This window comes from Bos grunniens, chromosome 17 (genome assembly GCF_055505025.1).
Source record: "Bos grunniens cultivar Pamir isolate PY7600 chromosome 17, Bosgru_T2T1.0, whole genome shotgun sequence".
NCBI lineage: Eukaryota > Metazoa > Chordata > Mammalia > Artiodactyla > Bovidae > Bos > Bos grunniens.
This window is the reverse complement of record NC_141181.1, coordinates 9,373,666-9,392,322: the sequence shown is the minus strand read 5'-3', so window position 1 is coordinate 9,392,322 and position 18,657 is coordinate 9,373,666. Positions and strand designations below refer to the sequence as shown.

General features: G+C 40.8%; 1 long non-coding RNA gene across 15 annotated transcripts in view; it reads left to right on the top strand.

The window, feature by feature from the left end:
* Window positions 1–18,657, top strand: part of LOC147354994 (uncharacterized) — a 398,573-nt gene that overhangs the window by 61,682 nt on the left and 318,234 nt on the right. For 13 of the 15 annotated variants that reach the window (XR_015143929.1, XR_015143927.1, XR_015143930.1 and 10 more), the window contains exon 2: window positions 14,876–15,039. This is a non-coding gene — a long non-coding RNA (uncharacterized LOC147354994). Of the gene's footprint in view, window positions 1–14,875; window positions 15,285–15,727; window positions 15,893–18,657 lie in introns of all 15 variants that reach the window. The other 2 variants (XR_015143922.1, XR_015143923.1) reach the window with 2 other exon arrangements.

Genomic DNA, 18,657 nt, shown 5'->3' with positions numbered 1-18,657 from the left:
TTAGTGCTGGAACTTAACGCTGTCCTGGTGGCTCAGATGGTAAAGAATCCACCTGCGATGAGGGAGACCTGGGTTCAAACCCTGGGTTTTTTCCCTGGGCTGGGAAGATTCCCCTGGAGGAGGGCATGGCAACCCACTTCAGTATTCTTACCTGGAGAATCCCATGGACAGAGGTGCCTGGCAGGCTACAGTCCATGGGATCACAAAAAGCTGGACATGACTGAGCGACTAAGCACAGTGCTGGAATGAAATAGACACTTGCTATTACAGATATCACATCAGCTGGGAGAGGACCAGATCTCAGGCTTAAGGTGTATCTGACACCTAAAGGGATGCAGTGAGGCATCCTGACCCTTCTCTATGAGTAGAACTAATTTCATTCTCATATCCCAGCCTCAAACTGGGTTTTCAAAACTCTAATATTTAAAAACGCATTCTCTTATTTTCTAATAACACAGCAGAGATGGGAAGAGAACTGAACGCTTTAATCCCTAAAATATGCAGTGAAATTGAATAAGGGGTTGCGGAGGGGAAGAACAACCACAAATTTAATATTTAACCACAGCAAACTTAGAAATTGCACAGAAAATAACAGGCTTGCCTCTTTTTGCCCCTGTTCTCATTTGGCACGGCTCAGGGAACCTTGGGGAAGAGGGTGTATTCAAGTGACTTGATGCATGTGAGGCTTAGTTTTGCAGGTGGAGTGCAGCACAAGGGTGGAGTGACCTATCTTACTACAGTAATTCTGCTGGATAAACACCGGCCCCTGGGCCCCTCCCTGGAAGCAGTTCTGTTTGTTTGAAGTGGTCATACCAGAGCTTCTTTGGTAGTGATTATTGACAGTACCCAGAAACCTTTTCTCAGCTTGACTGTGGATTGGCTGGAAAATATATGTTCAGGAAACTCCATTGCTGACATTCTGAAGGGGGTTGCTCTTTCAAGTACATCTCCATACTACTCTGAAGCTTGTTGAAAAAGAAGAAGGCTGAAAAATCCTTGAAGAGTTTCTTGTTTGTTTGAATTCAGCTAGAAATTCTTTTTGAAAATGTTTTAATTTATTTAAAAAATGGAAGTGTAACTGCTTCACTGTATTATGCTAGTTTCTGCTGTACAACATGAATCAGCCGTATGTGTACATACATCCCCTGTCTCTTGAGCTTCCCTCCTGCCCCTCATCCCACCGCTCTAGGTCACCACAGAACACTGAGCTGAGCTCCTTGTGCTCACAGCAGCCTCCCACGAGCTCTGTTTTACATATGGCAGTGTATATATTACAGTCCTACTCCCAATTATTCCACCCTCTCCTTCCTCCTCTGTGCCCACAAGTCCATTCTCTATGTCTGTGTCTCTATTCCTGCCCTGCCGAAAGGTTCGTTTGTACCATTTTTTCTAGATTCTGTATAAATGCTTTGCTGCTGCTGCTAAGTCACGTCAGTCATGTCCGACTCTGTGCGACCCCATAGACGGCAGTCCACCAAGCTCCCCAGTCCCTGGGATTCTCCAGGCAAGAACACTGGAGTGGGTTGCCATTTCCTTCTCCAATGCACGAAAGTGAAAAGTGAAAGTGAAGTTGCTCAGTTGTGTCCGACTCTTAGCGACCCATGGACTGCAGCCCACCAGGCTCCTCCACCCATGAGATTTCCCAGGCAAGAGCACTGGAGTGGGTTGCCATTGCCTTCTCCGATATATGCATTAATATACGATATTTGTTTTTCTCTTTTTAACTTACTTCAGCTGAGAACTTTAATCAAGTTACTCTCTATCTTGACTTCCTCTTGATTTCTAGGACATGCTTTTGAGCCAGTCAAAAGCAATTAACCAAGTTGTTATGGTCACGAGAGGTAAGATGTGATGTCCCTATCTGCTTCTGGATTGGGTGGCACAAATGTCATCCTGAGTTACTCTCTTCACTGTCTCAAATCCCTCCCTTCTCTCTGCCCAGTGAATAGAGGGAAATGGTCTCCACTTGCTAGTGTAGCCAGAATGACATTCAACAGCTTGGGGCTTTCTGTGAGAATACAGGAATCTCAGACTTTCCCACCTCTGCAGTCATGAAGCCAGCTCCTCATTCAGAAGATCCCTGAGATCTAACTTTTATTTGCTGTCTTAAGCAACCTCAGAGCCAAGACAAGTTAGGTCCTCTGTATTTTCACATGCAACACTCACCAAGTGATGAATGTGACATTATAGTTTTTCCTCAGTAGAGCCAATCCTGGGTCAGTGTTAAACATTACACAGTTTGGTATATTTCTTCAAGTAGTTTTATTTTTCTAGGGTCATAACAAGTAAGCCAACAGTGTCTTGTTCTCATCCATTTTCTCCTGAGTATATAGGTTTTCTACTTGTTTACTGTGAAGAACCAGGACTGCAGGAGGATTTATGATTTTGATACCCTAAACAATGTTACTATCTTCCTATGGAATTTTTTTTCTGAGTTTGGTCAAATAGTAATAATTATAATAATAATAATTAATACTTACTGGGTTTTCCTGGTGGTTCAGACAGTAAATAATCTGCCTGCAATGTGGGAGATCAGGAAGATCCCCTGGAGGAGGGCATGGCAACCCATTCCAGCATTCTTGCCTAGAGAATTTTATGGATGGAGGAGTCCCATGTGGTCACAAAGAGGCAGACATGACTGACTAAGCACACAACACTAATGCAACATTGGAGGGATTTTAAGTTTATTAAATCATTTAAACATTAAAGCCTCTCTGTAATGCAGATTCTATTTTAAATCCACTTTCTAGATGAGAAAGCTGAGTCACAGAGAAATTGAGTAACTAGTCCAAGGTCACACAGCTAGTACTAGTCCTAGAGCTAGGATCTGAACCAGGCAACCTAGTACCTTAGTACATTCTCTTACCCTCTGAGTTATAACATTTTATTACCAACTAAAACAGACTCATGTATTATAACTATTGCTGCTGCTGCTGCTAAGTCGCTTCAGTCATGTCCGACTCTGTGCGACCCCATAGACGGCAGCCCATCAGGCTCCCCCGTTCCTGGGATTCTCCAGGCAAGAACACTGGAGTGGGTTGCCATTTCCTTCTCCAATAACTATTGCTACTTTCTATTAATTACTTTATTCTTTCCTGAGTCTTATTTGGTTATATAAGTTCTGTGATTAAGTGGTCTAATTGAGTGATTTTTCAGATATACCAACTGCCTTAATTTTTTTAATTTATATTTTATTGAAGAATAATTGCTTTACAGAATTTTGCTGTTTTCTGTCAAACCTCAACATAATCAGCCATAGATATACATCTATCCCCTCCCTTTTGAAACTTCCTCCCATCTCCCTCCCCATCCCACCCCTATAGGTTGATAAAGAGCCCTTGTTTGAGTTTCCTGAGTCATACAGCAAATTCCTGATGGCTATCTATTTTACTTATGGTAATGTAAGTTTCCATGTTACTCTTTCCATACATCTCACCCTCTCCTCCCCTCTCCGCATGTCCATATGTCTCTTCTCTATGTCTGTTTCTCCGTTGCTGCCCTGTAAATAAATTCTTCAGTACCATTTTTCTAGATCCCATATATATGAATTCGAATATGGTATTTATCATTCTCTTTCTGACTCACTTCACTCTGTATAATAGGTTCTGTGTTCATCCACCTCATTAGAACGGACTCAAATGCATTCCTTTTTATGGCTGTGTAATATTCCATTCTGTATCTGTACCACAACTTCTTTATCCATTCATCTGTCGATGAACATCTAGGTTGCTTCCAAGTTCTAGCTATTGTAACTAGTGCTGCAGTGAACAATGGGACACATGTGTCTGTTTCAATTTTGGTTTCCTCAGGGTATATGCCTAGGAGTGGGAATACTGGGTCATATGGTGGTTTTATTCCTAGTGTTTTAAGGAATCTCCATACCATCTTCCTTAGTGGCTGTATCAATTTACATTCCCACCAATAGTCCAAGAGCATTCCCTTTTCTCCACACCCTCTCCAGCATTTATTGTTTGTATACTTTTTGATGAGGGCCATTCTGACTGGTGTGAGGTGATATCTCATTGTAGCTTTGATTTGCATTTCTCTAATAATGAGCGATGTTGAGCATCTTTTCATGCTTGTTTGTTAGTCATCTGTATGTCTTCTTTGGAGAAATGTCTGTTTAGGTCTTTTTCCCACTTTTTGATTGGGTTGTTTGTTTTTCTGGCATTGAGTTGTATGAGCTGCTTGTATATTTTGGAAATTAATCCTTTGTCACTTGTTTCAGTTCCTATTATTTTCTCCCATTCTGAGAGTTGTCTTTTCATCTTGCTTATAGTTTCCTTTGCTGTGCAAAGGCTTTTAAGTTTAATCAGGTCCCACTTGTTTACTTTTGTATTTATTTCCATTACTCTAGGGGGTGGGTCATAGGGGATCTTGATTTATCGAATGTTCTGCCTATGTTTTCCTCTAAGGGTTTTATAGTTTCTGGTGCAACATTTAGGTCTTTAATCTGTTTTGAGTTTATCTTTGTGTATGGTGTTAGGAAGTGTTCTAATTTCATTCTTTTACATGTAGCTGTCCAGTTTTCCCAGCACCATTTATTGAAGAGGCTGTCTTTGCCCCATTGTATATTCTTGCCTCCTTCATCAAAAATAAGGTACCCATAGGGGCATAGGTTTATTTCTGAGCTTTCTATCTTGTTCCATTGGTCTGTATTTCTGTTTTTGTGCCAGTACCATACTGTCTTGATGACTGTGGCTTTGTAGTATAATCTGAAGTCAGGAAGGTCGATTCTTCCAGCTCCATTCTTCTTTCTCAAGACTGCTTTGGCTATTCTGGGTCTTTTGTGCATCCATATGAATTGTGAAATTTTTTCTTCTAGTTCTGTGAAAAATGCCATTGATAATTTGATAGGGATCTCATTAAATCTGTAGATTCCATTTGGTAGTATAGTCATTTTCACAATATTGATTCTTCCTACTCAGGAACATGGAATATCTCTCCATCTGTTTATGTCATCTTTGATTATTTTTATTAGTTTCTTATAATTTTCTGTGTACAGTTGTTTTGTCTCCTTAGGTAAGTTTTTTCCTAGATATTTAATTCTTTTTGTTGCAATGGTGAATGGGATTGATTCCTTAATTTCTCTTTCTGATTTTTCATTGTTAGTATATAGAAATGCACGTGATTTCTGTGTATTGATTTTGTATCCTGCAACCTTGCTAAATACACTGATTAGCTCTAGTAATTTTCTGATACCATCTTTAGGATTTTCTATGTTCAGTATCATGTCATCTGCAAACAGTGAGAGCTTTACTTCTTCTTTTTTTTGATCTGGATTCCTTTTATTTCTTTTTCTTCTCTGATTGCTGTAGCTAGGGCTTCCAGAACTGTTGACTAGTACTGGTGAAAGTGGACACCCTTGTCCTGATCTTAAGGGGAATGCTTTAAGTTTTTCACCATTGAGAATAATGTTTGCTGTAGGCTTATCATATATCAGATCAGATCAGATCAGTCGCTCAGTTGGGTCCGACTCTTTGCGACCCCATAAATTGCAGCACGCCAGGCCTCCCTGTCCATCACCGACTCCCGGAGTTCACTCAGACTCACGTCCATCAAGTCAGTGATGCCATCCAGTCATCTCATCCTCTGTCGTCCCCTTCTCCTCTTGCCCCCAGTCCCTTCCAGCATCAGAGTCTTTTCCAATGAGCCATCTCTTCACATGAGGTGGCCAAAGTACTGGGGTTCGGCTTTAGCATCATGCCTTCCAAAGAAATCCCAGGGCTGATCTCCTTCAAAATGGACTGGTTGGATCTCCTTGCAGTCCAAGGGACTCTCAAGAGTCTTCTCCAACACCACAGTTCAAAAGCATCAATTCTTCGGCGCTCAGCCTTCTTCACAGTCCAACTCTCACATCCATACATGACCACAGGAAAAACCATAGCCATGACTAGACGAAACTTTGCTGGCAAAGTAATGTCTCTGCTTTTGAATATGCTATCTAGGTTGGTTGTAACTTTCCTCCCAAGAAGTAAGCATCTTTTAATTTCATGGCTGCAGTCACCATCTGCAGTGATTTTGGAGCCCAGAAAAATAAAGTCTGACACTGTTTCCACTGTTTCCCCATCTATTTCCCATGGAGTGATGGGACCGGATGACATGATCTTTGTTTTCTGAATGTTGAGCTTTAAGCCAACTTTTTCACTCTCCACTTTCACTTTCATCAAGAGCCGTTTTAGTTCCTCTTCACTTTCTGCCATCAGGGTGGTGTCATCTGCATATCTGAGGTTATTGATATTTCTCCCAGCAATCTGGATTCCAGCTTGTGTTTCTTCCAGTCCAGCATTTCTCATGATGTACTCTGCATATAAGTTAAATAAACAGGGTGACAATATACAGCCTTGATGTACTCCTTTTCCTATTTGGAAGCAGTCTGTTGTTCCATGTCCAGTTCTAACTGTTGCTTCCTGACCTGCATACAAATTTCTCAAGAGGCAGATCAGGTGGTCTGGTATTCCCATCTCTTTCAGAATTTTCCACAGTTTATTGTGATCCACACAGTCAAAGGCTTTGGCATGATCAATAAAGCAGAAATAGATGCTTTTCTGGAACTCTCTTGCTTTTTCGATGATCCAGCAGATGTTGGCAATTTGATTTCTGGTTCCTCTGCCTTTTCTAAAACCAGCCTGAACATCAGGAAGTTCACGGTTCACATATTGCTGAAGCCTGGCTTGGAGAATTTTGAGCATTACTTTATTAGCATGTGAGATGAGTGCAATTGTGTGGTAGTTTGAGCATTCTTTGGCATTGCCCTTCTTTGGGATTGGAATGAAAACTGACCTTTTCCAGTCCTGTGGCCACTGCTGAGTTTTCCAAATTTGCTGGCATATTGAGTGCAGCACTTTCACAGCATCATCTTTCAGAATTTGGAATAGCTCAACTGGATTCTATCACCTCCACTAGCTTTGTTTGTAGTGATGCTTTCCAAGGCACACTGGACTTCACATTCCAGGATGTCTGGCTCTAGGTGAGTGATCACACCATTGTGATTATCTGGGTCGTGAAGATCTTTTTTTGTACAGTTCTTCTGTGTATTCTTGCCATCTCTTCTTAATATCTTCTGCTTCTATTAGGTCCATACCATTTCTGTCCTTTATCAAGCCCATCTTTGCATGAAATGTTCCTTTGGTATCTCTGATTTTCTTGAAGACATCCCTAGTCTTTCCCATTCTGTTGTTTTCCTCTATTTCTTTGCATTGATCTCTGAAGAAGGCTTTCTTATCTCTTCTTGCTATTCTTTGGAACTCTGCATTCAGATGCTTATATCTTTCCTTTTCGCTTCTTCTTTTCACAGCTATTTGTAAGGCCTCCCCAGACTTTGCTATGTTGAGGTTGGTTCCTTGAATGCCCATTTTTTGAAGAGTTTTAATCATAAATGGGTGCTGAATTTTGTCAAAGGCTTTTTCTGCATCTATTGAGATTATCATATGGTTTTTGTCTTTTAATTTGTTAATGTGGTGTATCACATTGATTGATTTGCATATATTGAAGAATCCTTGCATCCAAATAAACCCAACTTGATCATGGTGTATGAGATTTTTGATGTGTTGCTGAATTCTGTTTGCTAAAATTTTGTTGAGGATTTTTGCATCTATTTCATCAGTGATATTGGCTTATAGTTTTCTTTTTTGTGTTGTCTCTGTCTGGTTTTGGTATCAGGGTGACAGTGGCCTTGTAGAATGAATTTGGAAGTGTTCCTTCCTCTGCAATTTTTTTGGAAAGACTTTTAGAAAGATAGACATTAGCTCTTCTCTAAATGTTTGACAGAATTTTCCTGTGAAACCATCTTGTCCTTGGCTTTTGTTTTTGGGGAGATTTTTGATCACTGCTTCAATTCCAGTGCTTGTAATTGGGCGCTCATAATTTCTATTTCTTCCTGGTTCAGTCTTGGAAGACTGAACTTTTCTAAGAATTCTGTCTATTTCTTCCAGGTTATCTATTTTATTGTCATGTAGTTGCTCATAATAGTCTCATATAATCCTTTGTATATCTGTTTTTTTTCTTGATGAGTCTGGCTAAAGGTTTGTCAATTTTGTTTATCTTCTCAAAGAACCAGCTTTTAGTTTTATTAATCTTTACTAATGTTTCTTTCATTTCTTTTTCATTTACTTCTGCTCAGATCTTCATCATTTCTTTCCTTCTACTAATTTTGGGGTTTTTTGGTTCTTCTTTCTCCAGTTGTTTTAGGTGTAAAGTTAGGTTGTCCATTCAGTGTTTTTCTTGTTTCTTGAGGTAGGATTGTGTTGCTATAAACTTCCCTCTTAGAATTGCTTTTGATGCATCCCATAGGTTTTGAGTTGTCCTGTTTTCACTGTCATTTGTTTCTAAAATTTTTTTGATTGCCCTTTTGATTTCTTTAGTAACGTGTTGGTTATTTAGAAATGTGTTGTTTAATCTCCATATGTTTGTGTTTCTTACCATTGTTTTCTTGTAATTGACATCTACTCTCATAGCATTGTGGTCAGAGAAAATGCTTGATATGATTTCAGTTTTCTTAAATTTACTGAGGTTTGATTTGTCACCCAAGATATGGTCTATCCTGGAGAATGTTCCATGTGCATTTGAGAAGATGATGTATTTTTCTGCATTTGGATGGAATGTCCTGAAGATATCAATGAGATCCGTCTCATCTAAGACTTATGTAAGTCTTATTTAAGACTTACATAAGTCTTAAGTCTGCATCATTTAAGACTTCTGTTTCCTTATTGTCTGTTTTGATGATCTGTCCATTGGTGTGAGTGGGGTATTAAAGACTCCTACTATTATTGAGTTACTGTCAATTTCTCCTTTTACATCTGTTAGTGTTTGTCTTATGTATTGAGGTGCTCCTATGTTGGGTGCATAGATATTTACAATTCTTAAGTCTTCCTCTTGGATTGATCCTTTGATCATTATGTAGTGTCCGTCCTTATCTCTTGTAATCTTCTTTAAGGTCTATTTTGCCTGATATGAGGATTGCTACTCCAGCTTTCTTTTGCTTCTCATTTGCATGGAATATATTTTTCTATCCTCTCACTTTCAGTCTATGTGTCTTTAGCTCTGAAGTGAGTTTCTTGTAGACAACACATATATGGGTCTTGTTTTTGTATCCATTCAGCCAGTTTGTGTCTTTTGGTTGGAGCATTTAATCCGTGTACATTTAAACTAATTATTGATATATATGTGCCTATTGCCATTTTCTTAATTGTTTGTGGTTGATTTTGTAGGTCTTTCTTCTTATGTTGTATTTATTGACTATGTAAGTCCCTTTAATATTTGTTGTAAGGCTGGTTTGGTGGTATCGAATTTTCTTAATTTTGTTTGTCTGAAAAGCTGTTTATTTCTCCATCAATTTTGAATGAGATCCTTGCTGGGTATAGTAATCTTGGTTGTAGATTTTTCCCTTTCAGTACTTAGAATGTATCCTGCCATTCCCTTTTGGCCTGCAGAGTTTCTGCTGAAAGATCAGCTGTTAAGCTTATGGGGTTTCCCTTGTTTGTTACTTGTTTCTTCTCCCTTGCTGCTTTTAATATTCTTTCTTTTATTTAGTCTTTGTTAGTTTGATTAGTATATGTCTTGACATGTTTCTCCTTGGGTTTATATTATATGGGACTCTTTGTGCCTCTTGGACTTAATTGACTGTTTCCTTTTCCATGTTGGGGAAATTTTCAACTATAATCTCTTCGAAAATTTTCTCATACCTTTTCTTTTTCTCTTCTTCTTTTGGGACCCCTATAATTCGAATGCTGGTGTATTTGATATGGTCCCAGAGGTCTCTGAGACTGTCCTCAGCTCTTTCATTCTTTTTACTTTATTCTACTCTTCAGAAGTTATTTCCATCATTTGATCTTCCAGCTCATTGATTCGTTCTTCTGTTTCAGATATTCTGCTATTGATTTTTTCTAGAGTATTTTTAATTTCAGTAATTGTGTTGTTTGTATGTTTCGTTCTTCTAGGTCTGTGTTAATTGATTCTTGTACTTTCTCCATTTTGTTTTCAAGGTTTTTGGTCATCTTTACTATCATTATTCTGGATTTTTTTTCAGGTAGTTTACCTATTTCCTCTTCATTTATTTTGACTTCTGTGTTTCTAGTCTTCCTTCATTTGTGCAGTATTTCTCTGCCTTTTCATTATTTTTTTTAAAGTTACTGTGTTCGAGGTCTCCTTTTCCCAGGCTTCAAGGAAAGTTGAATTCTTTCCTTGAAGAAGGTTGAATTCTTTCTTCCTTTTGGTTTCTGCCTTCCGAAGGTTGGGCCAGTGGTTTGTGTGAGATTTGTGCTGAGTTTTTGTTTGTTTGTTTTTCCTCTGATGGGCAAGAGAAGGAAATGGAAACCCACTCCAGTATTCCTGCCTGGAGAATCCGATAAACAGAGGAGCCTGGCAGGCTACAGTCCATGGGGTTGCAAGAGTTGGACAGGACTTAGTGCACTGTCTGTCTCTCTGATGGGCAAAGCTGTGTGAGGTAGTAATCCTGTGTGCTGATGATTGGGTTTGTATTTTTGTTTTGTTTTTTTTTTGTTTAGGGGAAGTGTTCTGCACAGGGTGCTACTGGTGGTTGGGTGATGCTGGGTCTTGTATTCAAGTGGTCTCCTTTGTGTGAGTCCTCACTATCTGACACTCCCTAGGGTTAGCTCTCTGGTAGTCTAGGGTCTTGGAGTCAGTTCTCCTACTCCAAAGGCTCAGGGCTTGATTTCTGGTCAGGAACAAAGATTCCATAAGTGGTTTGTTATGGCATTAAGAGAGATTAAAACAAATATCCAAAAACAAGAAACCAAAGATGAACCCCAGATAAATGGCAGCTACAAAATCAGGCAAATAATAAAAATAATGGAATATACCTATATACATATACACCCATGAGCAAAGTCAAAATAGTCCAACAAAAATACAGTAGATTGACTTGGCGAACAAAGGAAATCAAAACTTATATTTACCAGTTAAGAAAAAAACTAACTTAAGCACAAACTGGAAACTAAAACTAAAGCAAAGTGCCCAGTGGATAATAAAACGATGAAAACAAATCTAACAAATATATTGAGAGGAAAGGAAAGAAAGAAAAGAAAGAATAGACATGCAAAGTTACCCAGAGGTAGATGAAGAAGATTTATATACATTAAAGATTAACTGCAAGGGGAAAAGAACTGTAGGAAAGACAAACAAAGGAAATGTATAAAATATATAATTGGCTTAAAAAAATTAAAATTATAAAGGAGAGAAAAGAAAAAAGAAAAACAGAAGAAGAGAGAAAAAAGGGGGAAAAAAAAAAAGGAAAGCTCCACAGAACTCCTAAGGCCCAACATAGAGGCAGAGGTTTATAACAACAATAAAAAGTGTGACTGAATATACACATATATGTATACACCCATAAGCAAAATTGAAACAGCCTGACAAAAGTAAAGTACGATAGATTGACTGGGTGAACAAATGAAACCAAGAATTATATCTACCAGAACAAAGCTGACTAAAGCAGAAACTGGAAAACAAAATTAAAGCAAAGTGCCAACTGGGGAATAAAGCAATGACAATAAAACTAACAAATATGTTGCGAGGAAAGGAGAGAATTAAAAGAAAGAATAGATGTGCAAAGTTAAACAGAGGTAGATAAAGATTTATATACATTAAAGATTAACTGAAAGGGGAAAAGAGCAGTAGGAAAAGCAAACAAAGGATAAATGTAGAAAAAATAATAATAGGTATAAAAAATTAAAGTTAAAAAAAGAGGAAAAATCCACAGAACTGCAGAAGCCCAATGTAGAGGCAGAGGTTTATGTGACTGAGGCAAAAAAAGCTCAAAAGCTTAATTGGATTTCTTAGTGCCAATAAAATCAACAACTACAACAGAGGTGGAAAGAAAGGAAAAGATAAAAGAAAAAAAATCCAAAAGAATCTATAGAACAAGTCAAAAAATAAGAATAATAAGTGTTTTTCTTGAGTCACTGCCGTCGGAGTCCTTTCCCTCCCTGGGAGTCAGTCCACCTTACCTCCCTAGGATGCCCTCCAACACTGTGCTGATCTCTGGACCTGCAGTGGGGGCAGCTCAGGTTCTAATCTGGTCCTACTCCTGTGTGTTCTTGCCTCCAATGTCCACAACTATCAGAACTAGTGCATTTTCTTTTGTAGGTGCTCTCAATGGCCTTTTATATATTTCATAGACACAGTCTGCTTAGTTGATTTAATCTGCAGCTGTACAGCTGATGGGAAGGTTTTGGATCTTCTTCCTTAGCCACACTGCCCCTGGGTTTCAATTGCGGTTTTATTTCCATCTCTACATGTGGGTTGTCCACTGGGGTTTAGTTTCCGAGGCTGCCCTGGAGGGCTTGGGTTTGCCCCTGTGAGGGCCAGGTGGAGGTGGTGCTTGGGGTCACAGGAGTTCTGGCAGCACCAGGTATTCAGGGGAGCTGGCGGCTAGGGAGCAGGAAATACAGTGGTCTAGAAGGGGATGGCAACCTGTATTGGCCAATATACTCCAGTATTCTTGCCTGGAGAACCCCCTTTCTGACAGAGAAGTCTGGCAGGCCCCAGTCTACAGGGTCACAGAGTCGGACACGACCGAAGCAACCCTGCGTGCATAGATGCGAAACTTTTTTTGCCTGTGGCAGCTCTGCCCCAGTGAGAATCTAGCGTGAAGGTGTTGCAGCTGCTTGGCTTTTGGGGGCCCTGGTGGCGACAAGTGTGCAGGGACACGCACTGCCTCTGCCTCAGGAGTTATGGCTCTAGCAGAGTCTTTTTTCCAGTGTCTTGTAGCTGGCGACCAGAAAGCCTCTTTGGCCAGTCTTTCTCCATAGCACTACTGGTTCAGGCACTTAGAGGACTCCCTTCCCTGGAGTCTTTCTCTGTTGTTCAGAACATCAGGCACATAGAGGGGCCCCCCTGGCTTGGGTCCTACTCTGTAGTTTGGTGCGTCAGTCACTGAAAGGAGCTCCCTGGGTGGGGTCCTGCTCTGTAGTTGAGTGCATCAGGCATTTGATGGACCGGCCTCTCTATTGCTCAGCTGCCCGAGCTGGCGTGTTGGGGGAGAGAGGCTATGGTGATGGCTCCACCCACTAGCATGACTCAGCAGTGTTGCCTTGCTTCCATGGCTGCCTGGTTTTCCTCCACCAGCATTTCCCACCACAATCTCCTCCCTGACATCACCTCAATCCATCTCTCCACAGTCAACAGCAGCCCTTGCCCTAGGATTGCTCCGCAATCCCTAAACTCCAGCTCTCAGCCACTGTGCCTTCCCAGAGACTAGCTTTTCTGTCCGTGGTATGTATGGCTGCAAGGACTATCTGATTCTCATTCCATTTACTCTGCCACAGGTCAGCTGTTTCACTGTCAGCCTTAAATGTTTCTCCTCTGACTCAGACAGTTGCCCCACTGTGGGGATTGGACCCCTGCTTCAGTTTCCCCGCCCACTGAGGGCAGGTCCAATCCTAATAACACTCCTGTTTTTCCTCCTAGTTCCTTCATCCTACCGAGTTCTGCGTGGTTCTATATGTTCTTTTCCTCTGGTCGGGTCCTCCTGTCTGCTCTGAGCTGGTGTTCTACATGCACTTCTGTGTCTGAAGGTGTGTTCCTGATGTATCCGTGGAGAGAGAGGCACTCCACGTCCACCTCCTCCTCCACCATCTTGTTCTCTCTCTGCCTTATCTTTTTGATACATTTAGATTTTGGTATTGATGTTGTCTCAGATTTTCCCATAATTCTTAATTTAAAAAATGTCTCAGTGAAAATACTTTTATTTCTTAACTTGCTAACAGATTTCATGACCACACAATGACAAATATAGTAATCTTAAAGACGACCATAAAAAACTTATCCCGGTGTGTTTTAGCTTTTGAAAGTAGTCAAATCATGCAAAATGGGCAAGATGTGAATTGAAGACTACCACTTTACAAGTCTTAAAAGCAATCTGTGTATTAGAAATCCCATTTTCCTTTTATAGGTAGGCAGTGGGCACACAAGCCTCATATGACTTAGGAATATATTTGCTTAATGACTTACCAGATCAAGCACCAGTTCTGGTTTGTGATCACGGCCCTGTCTATTGCTATGTAGATGATGGATTGTAATAAGTGTGTTCAAGGACATGGGATCATATCTGCAGAGAAATTCAGAGAATATCTTCTATAGAGTGTTGAAGAAAGAGAAAGCTAAGAGAAAGCTTTCTAGCTAAAAGAAAGCTAATTTTTCGTGAAGGTATTACTTCATCTTTCTATATATTAATCTATGTAAAATTATACAATCAATTCTTTTATCATATTTCTTTCAAACCTACTACATGAATCTTGGAATATAAGTAGATATCATTGGATGATAGCTGTTTGATTTCACTTCATAGCCTTGAGTTTCTTTCATTTTCATCAAGGCAACATATTGAATGAATGTATTTTACAAACAGGAGTTGTTGAATTCCAGTGTGTGTGTGTGTGTGTGTAGTACATCTAGGAACAAACATGTTTCAGGGTGGACCCTCGACATTGCAAGTTTCAGTCAGAATTATTTTTTTAAGACTTTAGTTATCAACCTACAAAACATGGCCTTATAATGTAAATGCTGACATAACCTTTAGATATACCTGGCTATAAATCAAGGTACTGTAAAGCACCATATTTGAAAAGTCAAGCAAGATAAAGTACTGAGTTAATGTTCATTGGGAGAAAGAGAACACTCAACTAGTTAAATACTTCCAGTTTCAGCTTCGAATGAAATATAGGCCCTTTTGCGTCTTTAGTAACAAAATCAAATGTATTAAAATGATTCTCATATACAAGTGAAATGAATGTCAAAAAAGATTCTCTATGGGGAAAAGAAAGATACTTCAATTAGGGCTTTACTGTTTTCCAGTCCATAACCAAATCTATAGATGCATTCAGTTACTTCCCTAAGGAGTTAAATTTCTGTCCTGCAGGTTTTGCTGGAGGTTGAAAAGGGATTCAGTCCTTCCTGAGTGCTGAGGAAGACCAAAGAGCACGAGCTGTCAAATGGGATATCGTGCCAGCAGAATTCTCATTGAACACTTGATGTCATATGTCATCTGACACTGGCTTTTCATTCAGGTCATTTCAGGATAAGGTAGGACTGCAAACACAGAACCAACTTAGTGGGTGTATTGCTACCAAGTTTCAGGGGTTTGGCTGGCATTCCAGAGTTTATTTGAATTAATCTTCATTCTCACTGGCCTGCGGAGCTCAGGCTTTTCAGCCAACGCTTTCATTGCTTCCTGATTGTGCTGATATCAGAAACACCACAAGAAAAGCACTTGAGAGATTTTTAAAGGAATAGTTTGCTTCAGAGAAGGATGAACTTTCTGCCAGAAGGTACAAAGACTATCTGTTTATTGTTTATTTGGGACACATGGCAACTAGCCTCCTGTTTACTAAAGCCAGTCTTGTGGGTGTGCTGACAATTTATTTCTGGGGACTATTTAGAATTTACACTTTCTCCAGTAGGTTGCAAAGAATTTTCATTGATTGATTCAACAGGTAGAATTTACCAACAGATACAATCAATTCTATCTGTGAATCTGTAGAAATTCTAGTTGTATTTTTGAACCTAATAGATGATGATTGAACTGAGAAAGTATTAAGCTAAATAAAAACACCATATTTTTCTGAGTTTTAAGGTCTTAGGGTTAAAAGACATTATGAATTATATGATGATCCTCACACTGCCATATATTCTCACAGTTTCCAGTGAAGACACTTGGAGTCTTTCCTGAAAATAATTTCTATACACTTATAAAATCCTGTTTATGCTTTAGTAATGTTATGGATGGACATGAGTCTGAGTGAACTCCGGGAGTTGGTGATGGACAGGGAGGCCTGGCGTGCTGCGATTCATGGGGTCACAAAGAGTCGGACACGACTAAGCAATTGAACTGAACTGAATGTTATGGAAAACATGTGTTCTGTTCAAACCTCTCTGAGTAAGTGTGCCACTTTTGATTGGGTTTTGTTTGAGGTTTTGAGTGTACATATAAATATAATAAAACTAAGTGGGTGGGAGGGAGGTTCAGGATGGGGAACACATGTATACCCATGACTGAATCATGTGAATGTATGGCAAAAACCATCACAATATTGTAAAGTAATTAGCCTCCAATTAAAAAAAAAAATAGGAAAGGAAGAACTATCTTGATTAATGGCAGGGTGAATAGAAGCACTCATATTGTTGGGCTTTCTTCAAAGATACATTTGGTCCAGTGGTTAAGACTTTACCTTCCAATGCAGGTGATGCAAATTCAATCCCTGGTCAGACAGCTAAGGTCCCACATGCTTTGCTGCCAGAAAACCAAAATATAAAACAGAAGCAATACTGTAACAAATTCAGTATTTTAAAAATAGGCCCAAATTAAAAAAAAAAAAAAAATCTTAACAAAAGGAAAAGGTGTGAGAACACAGTTTAATACGGAAGTCTAGATGAGGCCTCTGGCTTCCTCTGAAGGAAGTCTCAGTCCCTATGGCTGTCACCCGTGCAGTGCGACAAAGGCTGGCCGACCATGCCTACCTGTGCCGGGGAGAAGGGTGGGGAGCAGCACGTGCAGCCCCTCTCCACTCTGGGCTGTTTATCCACTGCCAGGCTTGACTGACCTTCTGAAGCCAAAATTTAAAGAGAAAGTGGGAGTGATGTGCTCTGAGTAGACACAGGAAATGAGAGAGGGAAGCAGGACACGCCAGGTCTTTCTCAAAACACAGTAACACTACCCTCTGTTAAAATAGGCTCCAGAGATGCGGGCTTCCGTCCAATCAGATGAGAACGTTCTCCGTCCGTGGGGCGGTGGGAGGGGTTAAAGCAGGGGCTGCTGTCTGCTTCCCTAGGAGCAGAGATGGCCGTGCAGGGCAAGGGGTGGGGTGTTCTTCTTCCCCAACACCACACATCCCTCCTGACAGTGATTCCCACCCTCGATGACTCCCCAAACTTGCTTGAATACCCTCAGAAGCTGAACGTTGCCTCTAGGAACCCGTTGTGATTGACGAACATGGTAAGAAGTTCTCATACAGAGCTCAACCCGCCCCATGTCTTCCATTAGATCCTTTATTGAGTTTTTGGAACGGCAAGGAGCAGGTCTAATCGTGCAACTGATTTTCAGTTATTTGAGTCTGTTATCTCTCTGCACACCCCTGTCCTTCAAACACCACATCTAACCATGAAATCCAAATGCATTCCGTTGAAAAAAATTATTTATTTTAATTGGAGGCTAATTACTTTACAATGTTGTGGTGGTTTTTGCCATACATTGACATGAATTAGCCATGGGTGTGCATGTGTTCCCCATCCTGAACACCCCTCCCACCTCCCTCCCCATCCCATTCCTCTTAGCATCAGTTTGCTTCCCCCTCCTCCTCCTCAGGACTGGGAAGTTCAGGTGAGAGCCTGTGGGACAGGTGGCATTGACCGGCAGGGCCCCTGGCACATGAGCGGAGCGGGGGCAGTGGCTCTTCTCTCCTCTCCCTGAGTGGTGGTGAGGGCTCCTGCCCGCCTCTGCCTGTCTGCTTTTGCCTATGCTCTCAAAAGTGAAACGCTGCACCGTCGGGAGGACTGGTGCAGAGAGTTAAGACACGTAGAGCCAAGAAAATAAAGAGTCAGATGTCCCGGCAGCTTTCAGTGCGTCCTGATTCTCACCACCCCCAGAGCAACCATGAAAGTAGGAGGGACCAGATGAAGACATTTAGAAATTGGTTCCGCTCCACAGCGATCCGGAGCAGGCTGGGACTCGGCTGCTTTGAGGTGGCTTGAGAGCCTCCTCTCTGGTGTCAGAACATTCACGTGGCAATGCCGCTCCCTTTTGAAACCTCTCTGACTCACCCTAACCTTGAGGTAGGGAGACGGAAATTTTTCTTTAAAAAAAAAAAACAACACATTGAACCTACAATCGAATGAAACCAAATTCCATGGAAATCCAACAGAAGTGTGTAATCAGCATAGCCATGGCCAACTTCTGGTCTTGAGTACGGATCCCTGTCGGAGGGAAGTGTGTGGGTGTTTGTGTCGGGTCTGCAGTGAGACCTGCGCTAGTGAGCTGAGAATTCCATTTTACTTAGAAGTTGCAAGGGGAGAAAGAAAGTGCACTTAGGGTGCAGTGTTCAAAAAGCAAAAGGAAACAAAACAAGATCCATACAATGGGAAGGCCCACACTTTTCAAACTGTACCAGCTGTTGGAGAGTTGATTACATGAACTTAGACCTTTCTCTGAGATGGGTCTAAGGTAACATGAACGTATGTTATTGCATGGTTGCAAATGTAGCGACTATTCTGGTGCATGGCGACTTAAAAACATTCATAGAAAAGCACAAGTGTGACATGAAATGTGGGCAAAGAGCCAGACATGACTGAAGCGACTTAGCACGCACAATGTGAAAAGTGTAGGAAGCAAACTTATTATGCCTGCTTGCCTGCTAAGTCACTTCAGTTGTGTCCGACTCTCTGTGACCCTGTGGACTGTAGCCTGCCAGGCTCCTCTGTCCATGGGGATTCTCCAGGCAAGAATACTGGAGTGGGTTGTCTTGCCCTCCTCCAGTGAATTTTCCTGACCCAGAGATCGAACCCATGTCTCAGGCATCTCTTATGTCTCCTGCATTGGCAGGTGGGTTTTTTGTTGTTTTTTTAAATACCACTAGCGCCAGCTGGGGAAACTTACTCTAGCCACCTGCATATGACTTGGCAAAGAGTGAGCCCCTGGAATCACCTTGT